Source organism: Eulemur rufifrons, chromosome 24 (genome assembly GCF_041146395.1).
Source record: "Eulemur rufifrons isolate Redbay chromosome 24, OSU_ERuf_1, whole genome shotgun sequence".
Lineage (NCBI taxonomy): Eukaryota > Metazoa > Chordata > Mammalia > Primates > Lemuridae > Eulemur > Eulemur rufifrons.
The window spans coordinates 194,978-214,611 of NC_091006.1; the positions used below are offsets into that span (position 1 = coordinate 194,978).

Sequence of the window (19,634 nt, forward strand, 5' to 3'; positions counted from 1 at the left end):
TCCTAATTTAAAACCATATGAAATGAAGAACCTATGTATATAACAGCTGTGATAGCTATTTACTAATTACCGGCAATATTAAACTGGCTGTACATAGTGAAATCTTGAGACATCTCTTTTAAAGCTAAATTACAAAAGCTACAGCAAGAAAGGTAGTCACAGCAAAAGAAGAAAATAATCATTATTGTTTTATGTTTTAATGAAAATGTATTTCCTCATTTGAGGTTAAGCATGTGTCCACTGCCTGCACAAAGTAGTCAAGAAACAAAGCAGTTTGGTGGTTAGTTACAATAACTCTGGAGCTCGACAGATTTTGGTGCCAATCCTGATTCTGTACTTAATTTTTGAAATGTAGACATTGATCTCCACCACATGGGGTATGGGTGTGGTTTAACAAGATAACTTAAGGCAGTACAGGGTTGCCATTCTTGTTATTCCTTCAGTTTTCTACATATAGAAGTGATACAGCCCAACCAGCTGCTTTCTGATCTCATATGTTAAAAACAATTACATAGGAAAGAAATTCACTCTTTAATGCGTTAACATTTTAAGTGAGTGATAACGTGCTATTCTCTTTCACTTAACTGAAATTTTCATGGCAGTTTCACACATATAATTCTCTCTCCCCTGCAATCTTATTAGCATTATTCCCATGAAACAACCAGAGAAATAAAGCAAAAGCATTTTAGTTAACTCAGCTTTAATACCTTTTCCTTATCTGCCATTGCTGCAAATACCAGACGAGCATAACTGCTCTATGTATTCAAAGTCTTTTAGTTGATTAAAGAAAGGAGTCTGCAGGAAATTCAAGCCTAGAAATTCATTTAGTTCTAGTTAGATCATAAGCATGAACAGAGGCCATTTATCCTGCAACATATCTTAAAATTTCTGTTTTTCTACTTGAATCTAATAATTTTTAGAATTAGCCTGTCTTGCTACAGGAAACAAATGCACTTGGCCAACCTCATTGTTTTCTTCCAGTCTTGTTCTCTTACTAAAGGGAGATCAGGAGATTCTTTATGGTAAATTTGGAGATACTTTTTGTCTAGACTTTAAATGTATGTGTATATGTTCATATGTGCTTAATATGATTGAATTCTAATGAAAGATTTTCAAATTTGAAGTACCTTTGCTTGTTTCTTCATATATATGAAACAAGAAAAAATAGTCAATACGTTTTTAAATGACTATTTAATAAGGTCAGAATCGTTATTCAATCCATTAATAAAGAGTTAGCAGTTATCTACTCTTTGAAAAGAAATGAGTTTCAAAGTGTAATTCAGAAACACCACAAGGTCTTGATTGACCTTGCCTCAAAAAATATGTCACGCTCCCCAGAATGTCCACGTACGGAAATAGCTCCTTTAGTATTTACATGGATACTCTACTTACCTGGCAGGAAGATGCCATGGTCACGAGGGTTTCCCAGGGCAGGGCTTATCCATTGCACTCTGGGTGTGCTGACCCCTCTGCTGTCCCCAAACGTGGAAAACTCGACTGCATAATTTTTGGTAGTGTGGGAACTGCGTTCCAACTTTCCCCTGTGTTTTAAATTTTAAAAAAGTAATAATAATAATAATAATTCATAAATAAATAAAAACATGCAGATACTGAGAGTAGGTATATAATCATGGGAGCTTGACACGAAAACATATATTGTATTTCATTTACAAATAACGTATATATTTAGCATATCTAGGGAGAAGACTAAATGAATGACAGAGTGCTTTCCTTCAGAGTCTTGAGACCTGTCATCTTCATACTGTCCTCACCTGTGTCCACCAGCACCTAGCACAATGGCTGGCCCATATTTGGTCCACAGTTACTATGGGAAGAATTGAAATATATGATTTAGGGTGGAGAGTAAATATTTGGAGATGTACAAACCAAATTCTCCAGGAATTTGGTCATCTAAGTACTTTTACCTTAAGACTTCAAGGAAGAATAATATTGGAGCTAATTCTCAAAGGGCAGGTGTGATTTGATCATGTGATTTGTTCATATGAACTATGTCAATACTATCTGGGCTCAGTCAGTAATGCTGATCGAGGCCAGAGCTGTAGACAGTGACACCAGGGGATTTTCTATCATTACCTTCTAAAATATGTTTATGAAGGTGCTCAGAATACCCTCAGGATTCTTTTATAAACTCCTAAAATTATAACAGGTATTAATTTATCCTAACACTTTCCTTATACTGGGTTATCTCTGGGTGTTAGGTCAGGGAATTTATTCCCTACTGTGTAAAGTGTTATTTCTATTACTTGTCTGAAAGCTACTATGACAGTGTTACATCGTCTCGCTTGGAGCTTTACTGAGTTCTCACTCCTCAGATTTTACAGTAATGAGACCAGACCCACCATAGATCCCTGAAAGAAATACATTGTTAGCACTTCTTTATCCCTTAAAGTATCTCATCATTTCTAACCTCTATGACTATATATGAAAAAGCATTCCATCCAACTTAATTCAACTGTGTTTTTTGGTGTTTTCTAAATTCATTTTTAAGTTTTTGTTATAGAGCCCCAGAAAAAGGATTTTTAGTGATTTTTAGCAAATCATGGCTTATAATTCCCATCAGAGTATATCAAAAGCTCTTGAAGATGAGGAAAGTATGGCATTGCTTTATAAAATTTGGTCATTTTCCTCCATTTTTCCTAGGCCATGTTGCTGCTGCTTCTTTATGTTTCAACAATAAACATATTTGCAACTTTATATCTTGTCAGTCCATGCCAATTTTTATATAGGACACCGAATTTTCCAAGTAAAAATTAAAATATCTTAGTTAACCAACCAGATATTTTATCCATAATGATTGGAACAATTCAGGTAACTGTATTTTTACCCTTTTACTTTGAAAGTGTAGTTCATCCAGGATGTTCATCAGCACCACTGGATTGCCTTGTAAGCCCGGTCAAGGTATTCATCACCTGGTAATTTAATGAGTAAAGCCAGCACACCAACATAGGTTTAGGTGATGTCTGTGAAGTGTTTGAGCTCAGTGGGAAAGGACACGCTGTAAAGGCAACACTATTTTATTTTCCCACCTTATGAACACATTGTGAAATTGACCCTAAAGGGTCTATTTTTGGATCCTATGCATGTCCTTGTACTTCGATCACTGACTTCATGTGCAAGATCTCAGAGTCACGGTCTGCGTGGGGTAGGTTCACAGTGAAGCCTTTGAAGCTCAGTGGGTTGGACCCCCAAATCCAGACTCTGCTACTTACCATAAAACCTGAATGAGTTCCTCACATTTTCTGAAGTTGACTGCTTCTTTCTTCATTCTTCTCCCTCCTTCCATTGGTCCTCCACTCTCCTCCTCCTCTGCCTTTGAGGTAACAGAATTTTTGATGGGGTTGCATTTAGTGATATTTTAAAAAGTTACTTTCTAATTTTTAGGATGAGGAGTCTATGATTCAATGATGTTCCCAGAATCACTTGTCTGATTATTACAGAACCCAGACTCATTACTTTCCCCCTCTGCTTGTTTCTCAAAATAAGTATTCTCTCTCTCTCTCTTCCTGCCTTTCTCCCTACCCCCCCTTCCCTCTCTCTCTCTCTCTCTCTCTCTCTCTGTCTCACACACACACACATATCTACAACAGCATCATAGAGGGGAAGATGAATCATTAAAGGACTCTTCCATAAAGGACTCTTCAAGAGGTTTCCTGTTTTACCTTAATATTGATGATAATGGTGTATTGCCTGAGTATGCATATTTGTAGAAAGTTCTCAAGATCTTTTGCTTTAGAAGAAAACTACCTTTCTTACCTCAAACGCCTGTCCTCATTCTGTAATATTTAGCAGCATAATTGAATGGATGTCTGTTTGTCCTTTCCAAAGCTTGGAGCCTGGGACAATTGCCCTAGTTTGCTGGATCTCAGGGGAAGCTCCTCAAAGTATTTATGTAACCCAAAAACTTCAAAATTAGAGGGTTTGTTAATTTTATTTTGTTGTAGTTTAGAGAAAATAGACATTCACAAAGTTTCTAAAGAATAAAATTAATAGCACTGACAGATACTCTGTTTGTATCTCTACAGAACGTTGCATATCTAATAAGTAAATTCATTAGCATATCCATTGTGGATAATGGTGATTAATCTTGTTAAAGATATGTTTGTTTTCTCCCCTTAACATGAATTTTCAAACATGCCCCTTTGTCAGTAGGAAGTAGCTTTGAATTTACTTTTCTTTTCTTTCTTTCTTTTTTTTTTTTTACTGCAGCCATTTAGAGGATGTTTGTAAGAACATAATAATCTATTCTTTTTGTGTGTCAATTCTCAATTGGTTAGTGTTGTAGTAAATTGAAGATTTAAGTGGGTGGATAAGCATATTTAATTAATATCAGTTATTATTTCTAAGATATTCTGAGGTATTGAGCTGCCACCTGGATATTTTTATAGCCTAACAAAGATAATTTATTTTTTTTAATTTCAGCTTATTATGGGGGTACAAAAGTTCAGATTACATATGTTGCCCATGTACCGCCTATCCCCCCAAGTCAGAGCTCCAAGCGTGTCCATTCCCCAGACAGTGCACACTGCACTCCTCATGTAGGCATACACCCGTCCCCTCCCCCCACCCCATCTCAGTCTGATATCCAATTGGTATCATTCCCAAATGTGCATTTAAGTGATGATCAGGGAAACCAATTTTCTGGTGAGTACATGTGATGCTTGTTTTTCCATTCTTGGGATACTTCACTTAATATAATGGATTCCAAGTCTCTCCAGGAGAACCATAGAGATGTCGTATCTCTGTTATTTCTTATAGCTGAGTAATACTCCATGGTATATATATATACCACAATTTACTAATCCATTCATGAATTGATGGGCATTTGGGTTGTTTCCATATCTTTGAGATTGTGAATTGTGCTGCTATAAACATTTGGGTACAGGTGTCTTTGTCCTAGAATGACCTTTGTTACTTTGGGTAGATGCCCAATAATGGGATTGCTGGATCGAATGGTAGGTCTACTTGCATCTGTTTAAGGTATCTCCATATTGTTTTCCACAGGGGTTGCACTAGTTTACAGTCCCACCAACAGTGTATGAGTGTTCCTGTCTCTCCGCATCCACACCAACATGTATTGTTTGGGAACTTTTTGATGAAGGCCATTCTCACTGGAGTTAAGTGGTATCTCATTGTGCTTTTGATTTGCGTTTCCCTGATGATTAGAGATGTTGAACATTTTTTCATATGCTTGTTAGCCATTTTTATATCTTCTTTTGAAAAATTTCTATTCATGTCTTTTGCCCACTCTTTGATAGGGTTGTTTGATTTTTTCTTACTGATTTTCCTGAGTTCTAAATAGATTCTTGTTATCAGTCCTTTATCTGATGTGTAGTATGTGAAAATTTTTTCCCATTCTGTAGGTTGTCTGTTTATTCTTGTGACTGTTTCTTTGGCTGTGCAGAAACTTTCTAATTTGATCAGGTCCCATTCATTTATTTTTGTTGTTGCTGTGATTGCCTTAGGGGTCTTCCTCATCAATTCTTTGCCTAGGCTAATGTCTGTAAGAGTCTTTCCTACGTTTTCTTCTAGAATTCTAACAGTTTCCGACCTAAGGTTTAAGTCTGTTATCCACCGTGATTTGATTTTTGTGAGAGGTGAAAGCTGTGCGTCCTGTTTCAGTCTTCTACATGTGGCTATCCAATTTTCCCAGCACCATTTATTGAATAGGTATTCTTGTCCCAAGAGTATGTTTTTGTCTGCTTTGTCAAAGATTAGATATCTATATAAGGCTGGTTTTATATTTGGATTTTCTGTTCTGTGTTTCTGTTCTGTTCCACTGGTCTGTGTCCCTGCACTTGTGCCAATATCAGCCAGTTTTAAGAAACACAGCCTTGTAGGATAGTTTGAAGTCTGGCAAATTAATACTTCCCATTTTGTTTTTATTGCTTAAAATTGCTTTTGCTCTACGGGGTCTTCTCTGATTCCATACAAAGTTTATAATTATTTTTTCTATATCTGTGAAAAATGATGTTGGTAATTTAATAGGAATTGCATTGAATCTGTAGATCACTCTGGGTAGTATAGACATTTTAACAATGTTGATTCTTCCGATCCACGAGCATGGTATGGCTTTCCACCTATTTACATGTTCTGCTATTTCCTTCCTCAGTGTTTCATAATTCTCCCTATAGAAGTCCTTTACAAGGTCCTTTACATCTTTAGTTAAATATAGTCCTAGATATTTTATTTTCTTCGTTGCTATTTTAAAGGGTAAGGAGTCTTTAATTTGACTCTCTGATTGACTGTTATTGGCATATATGAATGCCTCTGATTTGTGTGTATTGATTCTGATAATTTAATTCAAACCTTAAGTGGTCCATTTCAAGTCAGATTGATAACATCAGTTACGTAGTCTCACATACTCTATTTGCGTTCAGAAAAATCTTTTCATTAGGTAAAGTCAGGAAAGAAGAATACACAGAGCCAGGTCATATGAGAGACTGAAAAGAACAGATGGAGGAGATTGGCTTTTCTGTGGCCAAGAACAAGGATGAGAAATGTCCCAGGAAGGATTGGCCCAGGGTTGTAACTGGAATGCTGATTGAAGTTATTTGTTTTCATGTGACAGACTGAAACACTAGGAACCATTGGGCATGGAGTCAGCAGATGTGTTAGCTCTTATACCACAGTTCCACATAAAATGTCATGGAAAACCTTTCCTGTCCCCACCCCTACCTTAGGAAAGCTTAGCCTCGACTAGAGGGGATGGTGTCTCAATTAGGAAACATTCTATGAAACATGACCAAAAAAAGAGGGAATAGGAAATAGAGGCATCGACAAGTCTAAATTATACTAGAATAGGAAAAGTCAGTACCTACCTGAACTTTAAGGTTAGTGTTCAATTAACTACTTGAAACAAACAAACAAACAAAAAACTGGAAAAACTTAACTTAGAATGTATCAAAAATACCCACACCATATTTCATTGTATATATTATATATTGCACATTTGGCTTATCCATTCATCTGTTGATGGACACTTGGGTTTTTTGTCTGTTTTAATATTCGGGTATCTGTATATCTTCTCCTCTCCCCACCACCCCCAATTTAGGATGTTAAAAATATGTTTGTCAGAATACTGGTACATTATTGGTTATATGTGTTGCTAAATTTCTCTTACTCTGCATCCAGCTTTTTCACTCTTTTGTTTTGGTGTCTTTTAAAAAGAACAGACTTTCATAACTCGTTCAGTTTTAACATTTTTTCTTTCTTTTTGACTAGAATTTTTATGTCTTGGTTAAGAAATCTTTGCTTGCCCCAATGTCATGGAGGTATACACCTGTCTTCTATAAGCTATGCAGTTTGACCTTCTATATTTTGACCTGTTATTCAGCTATAAAAAAACAATGAGGTTCTGATACATGTTGCAAACATAGATGAACCTTCAAAACATTATGCTAAGTGAAATAAGTAAGACACAAAAAAGGACAAATAGTATATGAGCTCACTTATAGGACGTACCTAGAATATGCAGTCATAGACATAGATGGTAGATTAGAGGTTAACAGTGGCTGGGGGAAGGAGAAATGGGAAGCTGTTGCTTCATGGTTGTAGAGTTTCTGTTTGAAGTGATGAAAAATTTTGGAAATAGATTGTGATGATGATTGAACAACATTGTGAATACAACTAATGCCACTGAATTGTACACTTAAAAATGGTTAAAATGGCAAATTTTATATTAAATGTATTTTACCACAATTTTTAAAAATTGATAATGAAATATACAAAAAAACATCGAATTGTGTACTTTAAATGGATGAGTTATATGGTATATGAATATCTCAGTAAAGATGTTATAAAAAAACATGAATACACCATATGGGAAAAGTGGTTCCTGGAACAGGCTTGGCACATAATAGGTTTGTTCATTTATCTGATACATAGGTGTTAAGCACTTACTGCTTTGCTAATAAGCTGGACATGCAGAAATGTGTATAGGAATCTCTACTAATGAGCCGGTCAGAATTCCCTTTGGCTGCCAACGTCTGCCAGATTTAACCATGGGCAGTGTAATTGGATCTGAACTAGCAACCCAGAAGCAATCTTTCAGTCCTTCCCCACCCGTGCACCAAGAAAAAATAGCAGATATCTTCTCTATCCCCATCTCACCAGGCTGTGTACCCAGGCCCAGTGCAAACAGGACTGTACTCCTCCTGATCCAGAGAACCATGTTCACCTGGTCTAAGGGGATGGTGAAGCCTGGTCCAGGAAGAAGGCAGCCTATGGATCAGCATGTACAGTCATCACACCCAAGCGCACCTGGACACCTGCAGCTGCTCTGGGTTGCTGATCTGGGCAAAAGTCAGATCTAGGAGGGAAGATGCCAAGACAGAGTCAAAATGTGATTCATAACATAGTGGATCTGCACAATCCTTTGCAGCTTTCGTACTGCATGTTTCTGATGCAAACTCCATTGGTCGATCTTTTGGGATGTCACAATGCCATTATGAAAAAGAAACAAATGACAAGCAAGTAAAATCAAATTAAGAGTTAGTATATTGCCCTTCAAATATCATTTTATTCTGAAGTCTCTCCTCAGGCTATCATCCATTTAGACCAATCTATTGCAGAAGCTAAATCTCCCATACAGTGAAATGACAACTGATACTCAAAATGATTTATTTTCAAAGCAAACTTGTAGTTAGAACCTTTTAGTTGTTAGGCAGTCTGCTAGAGGTTGGGGGAATAAAGATATATAAGCTAGAATCCTGTTCTTGTTTTAGTAGAAGGGAAAAATAAACGTCAGAGGGGCAGTATCCTGGAAATGGATTAGGTGCCCTGGAATGCAGGGGAGAGATTGGTGAATCAACAGCAGCAGCCTTTGGGGAGGAAGGTTGCTCAAGCAGTCTTGAAGGATTGGTTGTAGTTCCTTAGGTAGACAAGGCCTCAGAAGAGGAAACAAAATGCATAGCACATAGGAAATGCTAAAAAGTGGAGTTTTTGTTAATGTAAATTGGAAGAGGTCAATAAATTAATTAAAGAATTGGATTTGAATTACCTAACTTTAAAATATTAATGCTGTAACTAACAATCTAGAGCTAAAACATTTATGGAAAATGTTCACCTGGGAGAGGGGTGTTTCACTTGAAAAGAAGTACTTTGTGCTTAGTTTATCAAAACGATGAATGATAGAGGTAGAAGGATGTTTAAGAGTCATGTGCTAATGATAGTGCTGACAGTTATAAAAGAAAGGTACTAAAAATAAGTACCTTTCTTTTATAACTGTCAGCACTATGTATACCATGGAATATTACTCAGCTATAAGAAATAATGAAGATACGACATCTCTATGGTTCTCCTGGAGAGAGTTGGAACCCATTATATTAAGTGAAGTATCCCAAGAATGGAAAAACAAGCATCACATGTACTCACCAGAAAATTGGTTTCCCTGATCATCACCTAAATACACATCTGGGAACGACACCAATCGGATACCAGACTGAGGTGGGGGGTGGGGGAGGGGATGGGTGTATGCCTACACAATCAGTGCATTGTGCACCGTTTGGGGAATGGTAACGCTTGAAGGTGCTGACTCGGGAAGGGGGGCTGGGGAAGGGAGGGATATATACCTACATGATGGGTGCAACGCGCACTATCTGGGGAACAGACACGCCTGGAGCTCTGACTTGGGGGGAAAGGCGGTACATGGGCAACGTATGTAACCTGCAATTCTGCATCCCCCATAACAATAAGATGAAATAAAAAAAAAAATAAAAAAAAATAAAAGAAAGGTGCTTATTTTTAAATAAAATATACACATAGAGATTATATTTGTTTAGGAATGTTTAAGATTTATATTTGGTCAGGAATGTCAGACTTTTTGGAGAATACGCCTATGTTAATAAAACTTCAGAAGGACAAGTACCATTTTATAGCTACTCTGAAACTCCCTAGCTCCAAATACTCCTTTTTGGCATTGAAATTTTTTATAGACCGATTTACTGAGATATAATTTGCACATTATAAAACTCATGTTTAGGTATACAGGTCAAGTTTTGACAAATATGAACAATTGTGTCACCACCATCAAAATCAAGATATGGAATAAATTTGTCACCTGAAAATTCCCTGGTACTCGGCTGTAGTCAGTCTCCTCGCCTATCCTCATGCCCTGGCCATACTGATCTGTTTTCTTTCCTTTAAGTTCTGCCTTTTTATGAATATCCTATAAATGGAATCCTGCAGTATGTGTCTGGCTTCTTTCACTTAGCATAATGCTTTTCAGATTCATCTATGTTGTTGCATGTCTCCATAATCCATTCATTTTTATAGCTGAATTGTTTTCCATTGTATGCAGAGCCTCTAATTTGCTTATCCCTTCCAATGCCCAAGGGCATGTGAATTTTTCTATCTTTTTGGCTATTCTAGATAAAGCTCCTATGAACATTTGTATACAGGTCTGTGTTGTCATTTCCTTGACATAAATACCTACCAGTGTGGTAAGTGTATGTTCCAAACTATTTTCCAAAGGGTCTAATCCTTTGCACATTCCCACCAACAATGTATGAGAGTTCCAGATGTTCCAAACCTTTGCCAGCATTCACTGTTGTCAGTTGTTGATATTGTTTTTGTTGTGTAATTTTATCCATTTTAGTAGATATGTCTTGATATATCATTATGGTTTATATTTGCACCTCCTTAGTGACTACTGAGGTTGAGCATCTTTTCATGTGCTTTCGTGCTATCCATACCTCTTCTTCAGTGTCTCTTCAAATCTCTTGCCCATCATGTGTTGACTTGTTTTTATCATTGAATTGTAAAAGTTGTTTTATATATATATATATATATATATATATTTCAACACTTATCACATATATATTTTGCAAATAATTTCTCGCAGTCTGAGGTTATCTTTTCAGTTTCTTAAAGTATTTGTCCAAGAGTTTTTGATTTTGATGAGGTCCAGTTTATCAATTTGTTTTCTTTTTTTATGGTTCATGCTTTTTGTATTTTGATAAAGTGTTGACTAATCTTTGTCACAAAAATATTCTATATTTTCTTTTGTTTATTTATTTATTATTTTCAGCTCATTATGGGGATACAAAAGTTCAGGTTATATATATTGCCCATGCCCTCCCATCCCCCCGAGTCTGAGCTTCAAGCGTGTCCATTCCCTAGACAGTGCACAACGCACCCATCACATAGGTATCCACCCATCCCCTTCCCCCACCCCTATCCCCCACAGTCAGAACTTCAAGCATGTCCATTCCCCAGCCTGTGTGCATGGCACTCATCAAGTAGGTATACACCAATCCCTTCCCCCCAGCCCCCACCTCTGTCCGATACCCAATTGGTGTTATTCCCAAATGTGCACTTAGGTGATGATCAGGGAAACCAGTTTGCTGGTGAGTACATGTGTGCTTATTTTTCCATTCTTGGGATACTTCACTTAATAGAATGGGTTCCAACTCTCTCCAGGAGAAGCAAAGAGATGCCATATCGCCGTTATTTCTTATAGCTGAGTAATATTCCATGGTATACATATACCACATTTTGCTAATCCATTCATTAATTGATGGGTATTTGAGTTGTTTCCACATCTTTGCAATTGTGAATTGTGCTGCTGTAAACATTCGGGTGCAGGTGTCTTTTTTATAGAATGACTTTTGTTCTTCTGGGTAGATGCCCAATAATGGGATTGCTGGATCGAATGGTAGGTCTACTTGAATCTGTTTAAGGTATCTCCATATTGTTTTCCACAGGGGTTGCACTAGTTTACAGTCCCACCAGCAGTGTATGAGTGTTCCTGTCTCTCTGCATCCACGCCAACATGTATTGTTTGGGGACTTTTTGATAAAGGCCATTCTCACTGGAGTTAAGTGGTATCTCATTGTGCTTTTGATTTGCATTTCCCTGATGATTAGAGATGTTGAACATTTTTTCATATGCTTGTTAGCCATTTTTATATCTTCTTTTGAAAAATTTCTATTCATGCCCTTTGCCCACTTTTTGATAGGGTTGTTCGATTTTTTCTTACTGATTTTCCTGAGTTCTAAATAGATTCTTGTTATCAGTAATTTATCTGATGTGTAGTATGCGAAAATTTTTTCCCATTCTGTGGGTTGTCTGTTTACTCTTGTGACTGTTTCTTTGGCTGTGCAGAAGCTTTTTAATTTGATCAGGTCCCATTCATTTATTTTTGTTGTTGCTGTGATTGCCTTAGGGGTCTTCCTCATCAATTCTTTGCCTAGGCTAATGTCTGTAAGAGTCTTTCCTACGTTTTCTTCTAGAATTCTGATAGTTTCTGACCTTAAAGTTTAAGTCTGTTATCCACCGTGATTTGATTTTTGTGAGAGGTGAAAGCTGTGGGTCCTGTTTCAGTCTTCTACATGTGGCTATCCAGTTTTCCCAGCACCATTTATTAAATAAGGAATCTTTTCCCCAGAGTATGTGTTTGTCTGCTTTGTCAAAGATTAGATAGCTATATGAGGATGGTCTTATATTTGGATTTTCTGTTCTGTTCCACTGATCTATGTCCCTGCACGTGTGCCAATATCAGGCAGTTTTAAGAAACACAGCCTTGTAGGATAGTTTGAAGTCTGGCAAATTAATACCTCCCATTTTGTTTTTATTGCTTAAAATTGCTTTTGCTCTACGGGGTCTTCTCTGATTCCATACAAAGTTTATAATTATTTTTTCTATATCTGTGAAAAATGATGTTGGTAATTTAATAGGGATTGCATTGAATCTGTAGATAACTTTGGGTAGTATAGACATTTTAACAATGTTGATTCTTCTGATCCACGAGCATGGTATGGTTTTCTACCTATTTACATGTTCTAGTATTTCCTTCCTCAGTGTTTCATAGTTCTCCATATAGAGGTCCTTTACCTCTTTAGTTAAATATATTCCTAGATATTTTATTTTCTTCGTTGCTATTTTAAAGGGTATTGAGTCTTTAATTCGGTTCTCCAATTGACTGTTATTGGCATATATGAATGCCTCTGATTTGTGTGTATTGATTTTATAACCTGAGACTTTACTGTATTCATTAGTCAATTCTGGGAGTCTCTTAGTTGAATCCTTGGGGTTTTCCAGATATAACATCATATCATCAGCAAAGAGTGAGAGTTTGATCTCTTCTTTCCCTATTTGGACTCCCTTGATTCTGCTCTCTTGCCTGATAGCTCTCACAAGGACTTCCAATACTATGTAGAAAAGTAATGGGGACAGTGGGCAGCCTTGTCTTGTTCCAGTTCTAAGTGGGAATGCTTTCAATTTTTCCCATTCAGTATGATGTTGGCTGTGGGTTTGTCATATATGGCTTGTATCATTTTTAGGTAGGTTCCATCTATGCCTATTTTGTTAAGCGTTGTTATCATAAAAGGGTGTTGAATTTTGTCAAATGCTTTTTCTGCATCTATTGAGAGTATCATATGGTTTTTGTTTTTGCTTCTATTTATGTGGTGAATTACATTTATAGATTTACGTATGTTGAACCACCCCTGCATCTCTGGGATGAAGCCCACTTGGTCGTGGTGGATTATTTTTTTGATAAGCACTTGGAATGGATTTGCTAGGATTTTATTGAGAATTTTTGCATCTATATTCATAAGAGAAATTGGTCTGTTGTTCTCTTTTTTTGGTGCATCCTTTCCTGGTTTTGGTATCAATGTTTTGTTGGCTTGGTAGAACGTGTTGGGGAGAATTCCATCCTTCTCAATATTGGAGAATAGTTTATGTAGGATGGGCACCCGTTCTTCTTTGTATGTGTAGTAAAATTCGGTGTGAACCCATCTGGACCAGGGCTTTTCTTTTTGGGAAGGTTTTTTATTGCTGTTTCGATTTCAGTTCTTGATATTGGTCTATTCAGAAATTCTATTTCTTCCTGGTTGAGCCTGGGAAGGCTATGTGTTTCTAAAAATTTGTCCATTTCCTCCACATTTTCCAGTTTGTGTGCATAAAGATTCTTGTAGAGTTCATAGATGATATCGTGTATCTCTGTGGCATCAGTTGTGATTTCCCCTTTCATGTTCCTAATGGAGGTTATTAGAGATTTTTCTTTTCTGCTCTTGGTTAGTCTAGCCAGAGGTGTGTTAAGTATCCCAAGAATGGAAAAACATGCATCACATGTACTCACCAGAAAATTGGTTTCCCTGATCATCACCTAAATGCACATTTGGGAATGATACCAATTGGATATCAGACTGAGATGTGGGGTGGGGGGAGGGGATGGGTGTATGCCTACATGATGAGTGCATTGCACACTGTCTGGGGAATGGTCACGCTTGAAGGTGCTGACTCCTGGAGGAGGGGGGTGGGATGAGGGGATGGGTGTATACCTACATGATGAGTGCAGTGTGCACTGTCTGGGGAATGGACACGCTCGGAGCTCTGACTTGGGGGGATAGATGGTACATGGGCAACGTATGTAATCTGAACTTTTGTACCCCAATAATAAGCTGAAATTAAAAAAAAAGACTAGATTGAGAAGCAGAAAATATATAAAAAAATAAATAAAAAATCCCAAAGGCAAAAAAAAAATATGAAAACCTTCACATGCTATCTAACTATTCTCAGTAATTCAGGTTAAATTATTTTTAATAATTAAGCAAAAATTCCAAAGTAAGACCAGTGAGAACACACTTTTAAATTCTTTCTCCTTTTGAAAAACATTCTAAACGTATTTCAGGTTGTAGCACATGTGGAAGTTAGTTTCAAATGTCCATTGCACTATTACTTTCTATAGTTTTGTGAAGGTCTAGAAAGCTTGGCAGCCAATGAAATGGATGTGTTAAAGTCCTACAGCAAGTTTTGAGAATGGGTTCATGATTTAGCACCCTGATTCAGTTGGGATGCCATGGAGAAAGGGTGAAGGTGATTGGTCAAATTAAATCCATTATATTCATTCATAGTTGGCCAAATGATTTATAGTACAGAGCTAAGGTAAACCTTTTATAACTTTGAGAGTGATTAAGAAGCCACTGATTTATTTTAGTCTACTAAAATATAAATGAATAATCTAGTACACATTTTTGAGAGGACTACAGTGATCTCTGGACTCCATACATAACATCTCATCAATAACAACCTGTGAATATTTCTCTTATAGGAATGCTTTTCTATATTATATTTGGTTGCATTTTAATAACTTTATTGGATATTCTAAAAATCTCAGGCATGCCAAAGCTCTCTCTAAGGAGACCATGTCTTCATCTTGAGGGTAACTTACTGACCCAGGTGAATCTGAGCAGCTAGGTAAAAACGAAACTTCAATTCCCAATAGGAAATACTAAGAAACAATTTTCCAAAGAATTTTAAAATGACTATAAAAACAAGGAGATAAAGCTAAACATTCAAACTCCAATTCTAACTCTACCATTCATTTATTTTTCTGCTCTCTTCTTGCTTGGATGAACAAATCTAGTCCTTTTAACTCACCACTGTTGTCTCCTAGTTCAGTTCACTCACTCCCTACCTTCCTGTTCTCTCCACGATGTCCATATGAGTGAAAAGGTCTTAACACAAACCAACCTAATTGGAAGGTCACTAAAACACTACTGAGAGTGAGAACAGATGTGGATGTTTTATTTTACGAGAATTGCAAGTCACTCTTGTTCTTGACAGACTAACCTTTGTGACTAGTACAGGCTGTTCTCAAAGCTATCTTGTTTTCAGGCCATGAGTGCAATTTGAAAATATGTTGAGATGTAAATCCAATTAGTGGCAAGTCATTCATTTGGTCATTCAAAAAGTGGACATTGAGAGTTATGCAATGAACCAAGCACTGCTTCAGTGGTTAGAAAAACAATGGTGCACAAGAATGACAAAGCAGTCATCCTCTCGAAGCTTATTTTTCCATGCAAGTTTCAAACAATAATAAAAAATAATAATGATAATACCTATCATTTATATAACATTCACCAAGTGAATTGTTTATTGTAACCATGTTACATATTTTAACTCCTTTTACTTTATAACAACCTGTAAGTATTAAACAATACCCGCATTTTAAGGATTAAGATATTGAGGAAAAGAGAAGTTAAGTAACTTGTGCAAGGTCAGAGAGCTAGCAAGGGGCTGTATCCGGGACTGTGGGATTCAGAGTCTATGTGTTTAATCACCCTATCATATTACCTCTCATGAACAGCAAATAAATAAATATACAATGTCAGAAGAGATATGTTCTGTGAATAGGGCAAAGCACAAAGGGAACAGAGAGGGATGGGAGAAGGGAGGATACCAATTTAGATAAAAGAGTCAGGGAAGGCTTCTGTGAGGAGGAGAGTATTTGAGGAGAAACTTGGATGATGAGAGAAGGAAACTTGTGAGAAGGTCTAGGTGACGAACATGTCAGGAAGGAGAAACAAAGACCCCATTGCAGGAGTAAACTAAGAGTATTCAAGGAAGAACAAGAAGATGGGTGGTTGGGGGGGAGGGGTGAAAGAGTAACCTAGAAGGGCTAGTTTATGTAAGGCCTTGTAGTTCTAAATAAAGGGCTTGGATTTCATTCCAAGTGTTATGGAATTTAAGGGGTTTTAAGCAAGGGAGAGACATTTGATTTATTTTTTAAAGCTTTGTCTGGTTGCTTTGTTAAAAACAGATGGGCTAACAACTGGGCCCTTGAGAAGTCCAGTAGCTATAGGTTGAGCAGATGAGGAGGAAGCAGCAAAGGGGCCTGAGAAAGAGTAAATGGTGTGGCAGGAGATAAAACATAAAGGATATCATGTCTAAGAGGAAAAATGAAGAAAATGTTCCATGAAGAATGGTGTGGTCACCGTGTCAAATATGGCCAGGATGTTAGGAGGATTGGAGAGAACTGTGGCTGGATTTGGCAAAGGGGAGGTTGTGGGTAACTTTGACAAGAGTGATTTGCAGGGATGGTGGCAGAAGAAAGCCGGGTCTCAAGGGAATGAGTTGCCAACTGGACTGGAGGAGGTCGGAGAGAAGTAGTAATAATTCAGGGAAGAATTCTTTCAGGAAGCAGAGAAACACCACAGTAGCTGAAGCGGCCATGAGAACATGTCTTCTACTATGAAGGTACTTCAGTATGTTATGTATTGATGGGAAAGATCCCATGGGATGGAGAAACTGAAAAGGCAAGAAAGAATAAATGATAAATCAAGGAGCACAATTCTTGCATATGAGGGCAGATTTGGGCTTTAAGCAGGAATAGGAAGAGTTCATTGCTTGCAACAGGAAGGCAGCAGAGCATGTGGGTATAAAAGCAGCAGGCTGGCAGGATTGATGGTGTGAAGATGACATGGGTCTCCTCTATCTTCTATTTTCTCAGCAACATAAGAAGGAGTGGAGAGAAGCAGGCAGTGCTGAAGGATTAAGGAATAAGGATTTGTATGAAATAGTCATTTCAGAACACAACAGTAAATTGAATAGGAAAATGTAATTCAACAGCAGACCAATGCTGAGGGCTCACTTGAGATTGTACTCAAAAAATTTAAATGTAACTAGCTGATAGAAGGACCACTAGACTCACCATAAAATCTGATGAATCTATAAAATTGGATGGAACAATGCCCCAAACTCCCGAGGCTTCCAAATTTCAGGACAGTCTTGGTTATGATGGTACTCTTCCACATGACAGACAAAAGAGATTTATAGCAAGAGGCAGAACAGAGACATTTATGAAGGTAGAAGGTTCATGAATTACAAAAAAAGTAAAAGAGGCCAGCAAAAGAGGAGGCATGACATTTTCCCCAAGATAAACTTGCTGGAAGCCCACGCTGTCCACCATTTCAGCACACCATGAGACACACAGGCCAGTCTCCAGAGAGCTCTATACCAAATATTGCAGAAACAAACACTGGCTTAGCCAGGTTACATGTTTATTTCATAACTGGATTTTGACTATTGGGAAATGATTCCTGCAAAGGAGGAAGAAAGCTTCATGTTGCTGAGAAATGAAGCTTTGATAAAAATGACAACTGTATATTAACACAATATCCTTCACAGTCTGGCTGCTCAATGTTCTCACCCAGACATACCCTGTTGACCTTTACCAGTGATGATGTATTCACTTCTTAGTTCTGCCCAATGTTGGTCAAAGAGTTATGAAATAGTCTATTTTCCCCATTAAGTATGTGTGAATTTAAAAGAACTAATGCAACCTGAATAAGAAAATAGGCAAAATGCTTGAACAAGCAACCCAAACACACACATGAGAAATGGGTAAGGAACATGAAAAATGTTCAATCATATTAGAAATAAAATCATTACATGAGCAATGAGGTACCATATTTAGCCATCACATTGGCCCAGTCTTTGGAAAGGATGATTAGAATAGAAAGGGAGAAAATAAGATGAAGATGGTGGGGAATGGACAGGCGAGGAGAAAGTAGTGATGGCAAATGTAGAGAATGCTCTCAAATTGTTTTTCTTGAAAGGAAGAGACATCAAATACTAGCTAAAGGGGAACAGAAGGGTAAAGTGAAAAGAGTTTATTTGTTTTTAGATGAAACATACTTGAGCAAGTTGAAATGCCAAAAAGAAACCACTAGTAAAAGGAAAGAGGCTAGAGATAGACGAGACAGGTGCGGTGTCAAGGTAAGAATCCCAGAAGAGGAGGAGAGAAACCAAGCACAGGTGGAGGGGACCAGCCTCACATGGAGCAAGTGTCAACGTTTCTAAGGCCATGAGCAAATACCTTAACATTTCTAAACCTAATTTCTTATCTTTAAACTAAGAAAAACAATAGCCATCACTCAGAAAATAGTATGCAAATAGCATCTGGCATGTAAAAGTTTATTTATTTTAATTTGTTTTTTTAACACAAAATATACTTGTTCCTACCAGTGGCTTTTACACAAATGTCATGTCTGATCAAAAACAAATCCTCTGGCAGAGAAAAGGATGTGCTACTCCACTGTACTACAAAACACCAGTTCATTTCAAATAAATCATTTATAAGGAATTAACAGTCTGGCAAACAGAGCCAGATTCAGCAGCAGGTGTTTACTGGAAGGAACATAGACTTTAGAGTCATACAGATGGGCATTTGAATTCTAGCCGTGTCAATTTCTAGCTCAGTTTTATTCCTTGCTGTAAGTTTGATACTTAGAATAGTACCTGGCTTAATAAATATTTATTAAATAAGAGAATAATTTTTTTTAACTTCTTGAGTTTTGGCTCCCTGATTTGTAAATGGTATTAATAATTCAAGGAATAGAAAGAACATATTGAAGTAGTAATACAGTGCCTAGCATTTGGTTGGATCTATGTGGTAAATATCACTCTTTAGTAGTAATAGAAAAAAATAATTATTTGAAGAATTAAGAAAAAGTTAAATAAATCATAAATCTATTATTCTTAAAATCTGAAATACACTATTAGAAGGTGATAAGTTTAAAACATTTTTTTTTTCTGTTCCTTTTTTTTTTTTTTTTTTCATTTCATCTTGTTATGGGGGATACAGAATTGCAGGTTACATACGTTGCCCCTGTACCGCCTTTCCCCCCAAGTCAGAGCTCCAGGCGTGTCTATTCCCCAGGTCGTGTGCATTGCACCCATCATGTAGGTATATATCCCTCCCTTCCCCACCCCCCCTTCCTGAGTCAGCACCTTCAAGTGTTACCACTCCCCAAACGGTGCGCAATGCACTCATTGTGTAGGCATACCCCTATCCCCTCCCTCACCCCCCACCTCAGTCTGATAGCTGA

At 37.3% G+C, this 19,634-nt stretch overlaps 1 non-coding gene across 1 annotated transcript; it reads left to right on the forward strand.

The window, feature by feature from the left end:
- Positions 1 to 1,384: 1,384 nt before the first annotated feature.
- LOC138375217 (U1 spliceosomal RNA) lies at positions 1,385 to 1,544 on the forward strand. The gene has a single exon (XR_011231467.1). It is a non-coding gene; the product is annotated as a U1 spliceosomal RNA (small nuclear RNA).
- Positions 1,545 to 19,634: the final 18,090 nt, after the last annotated feature.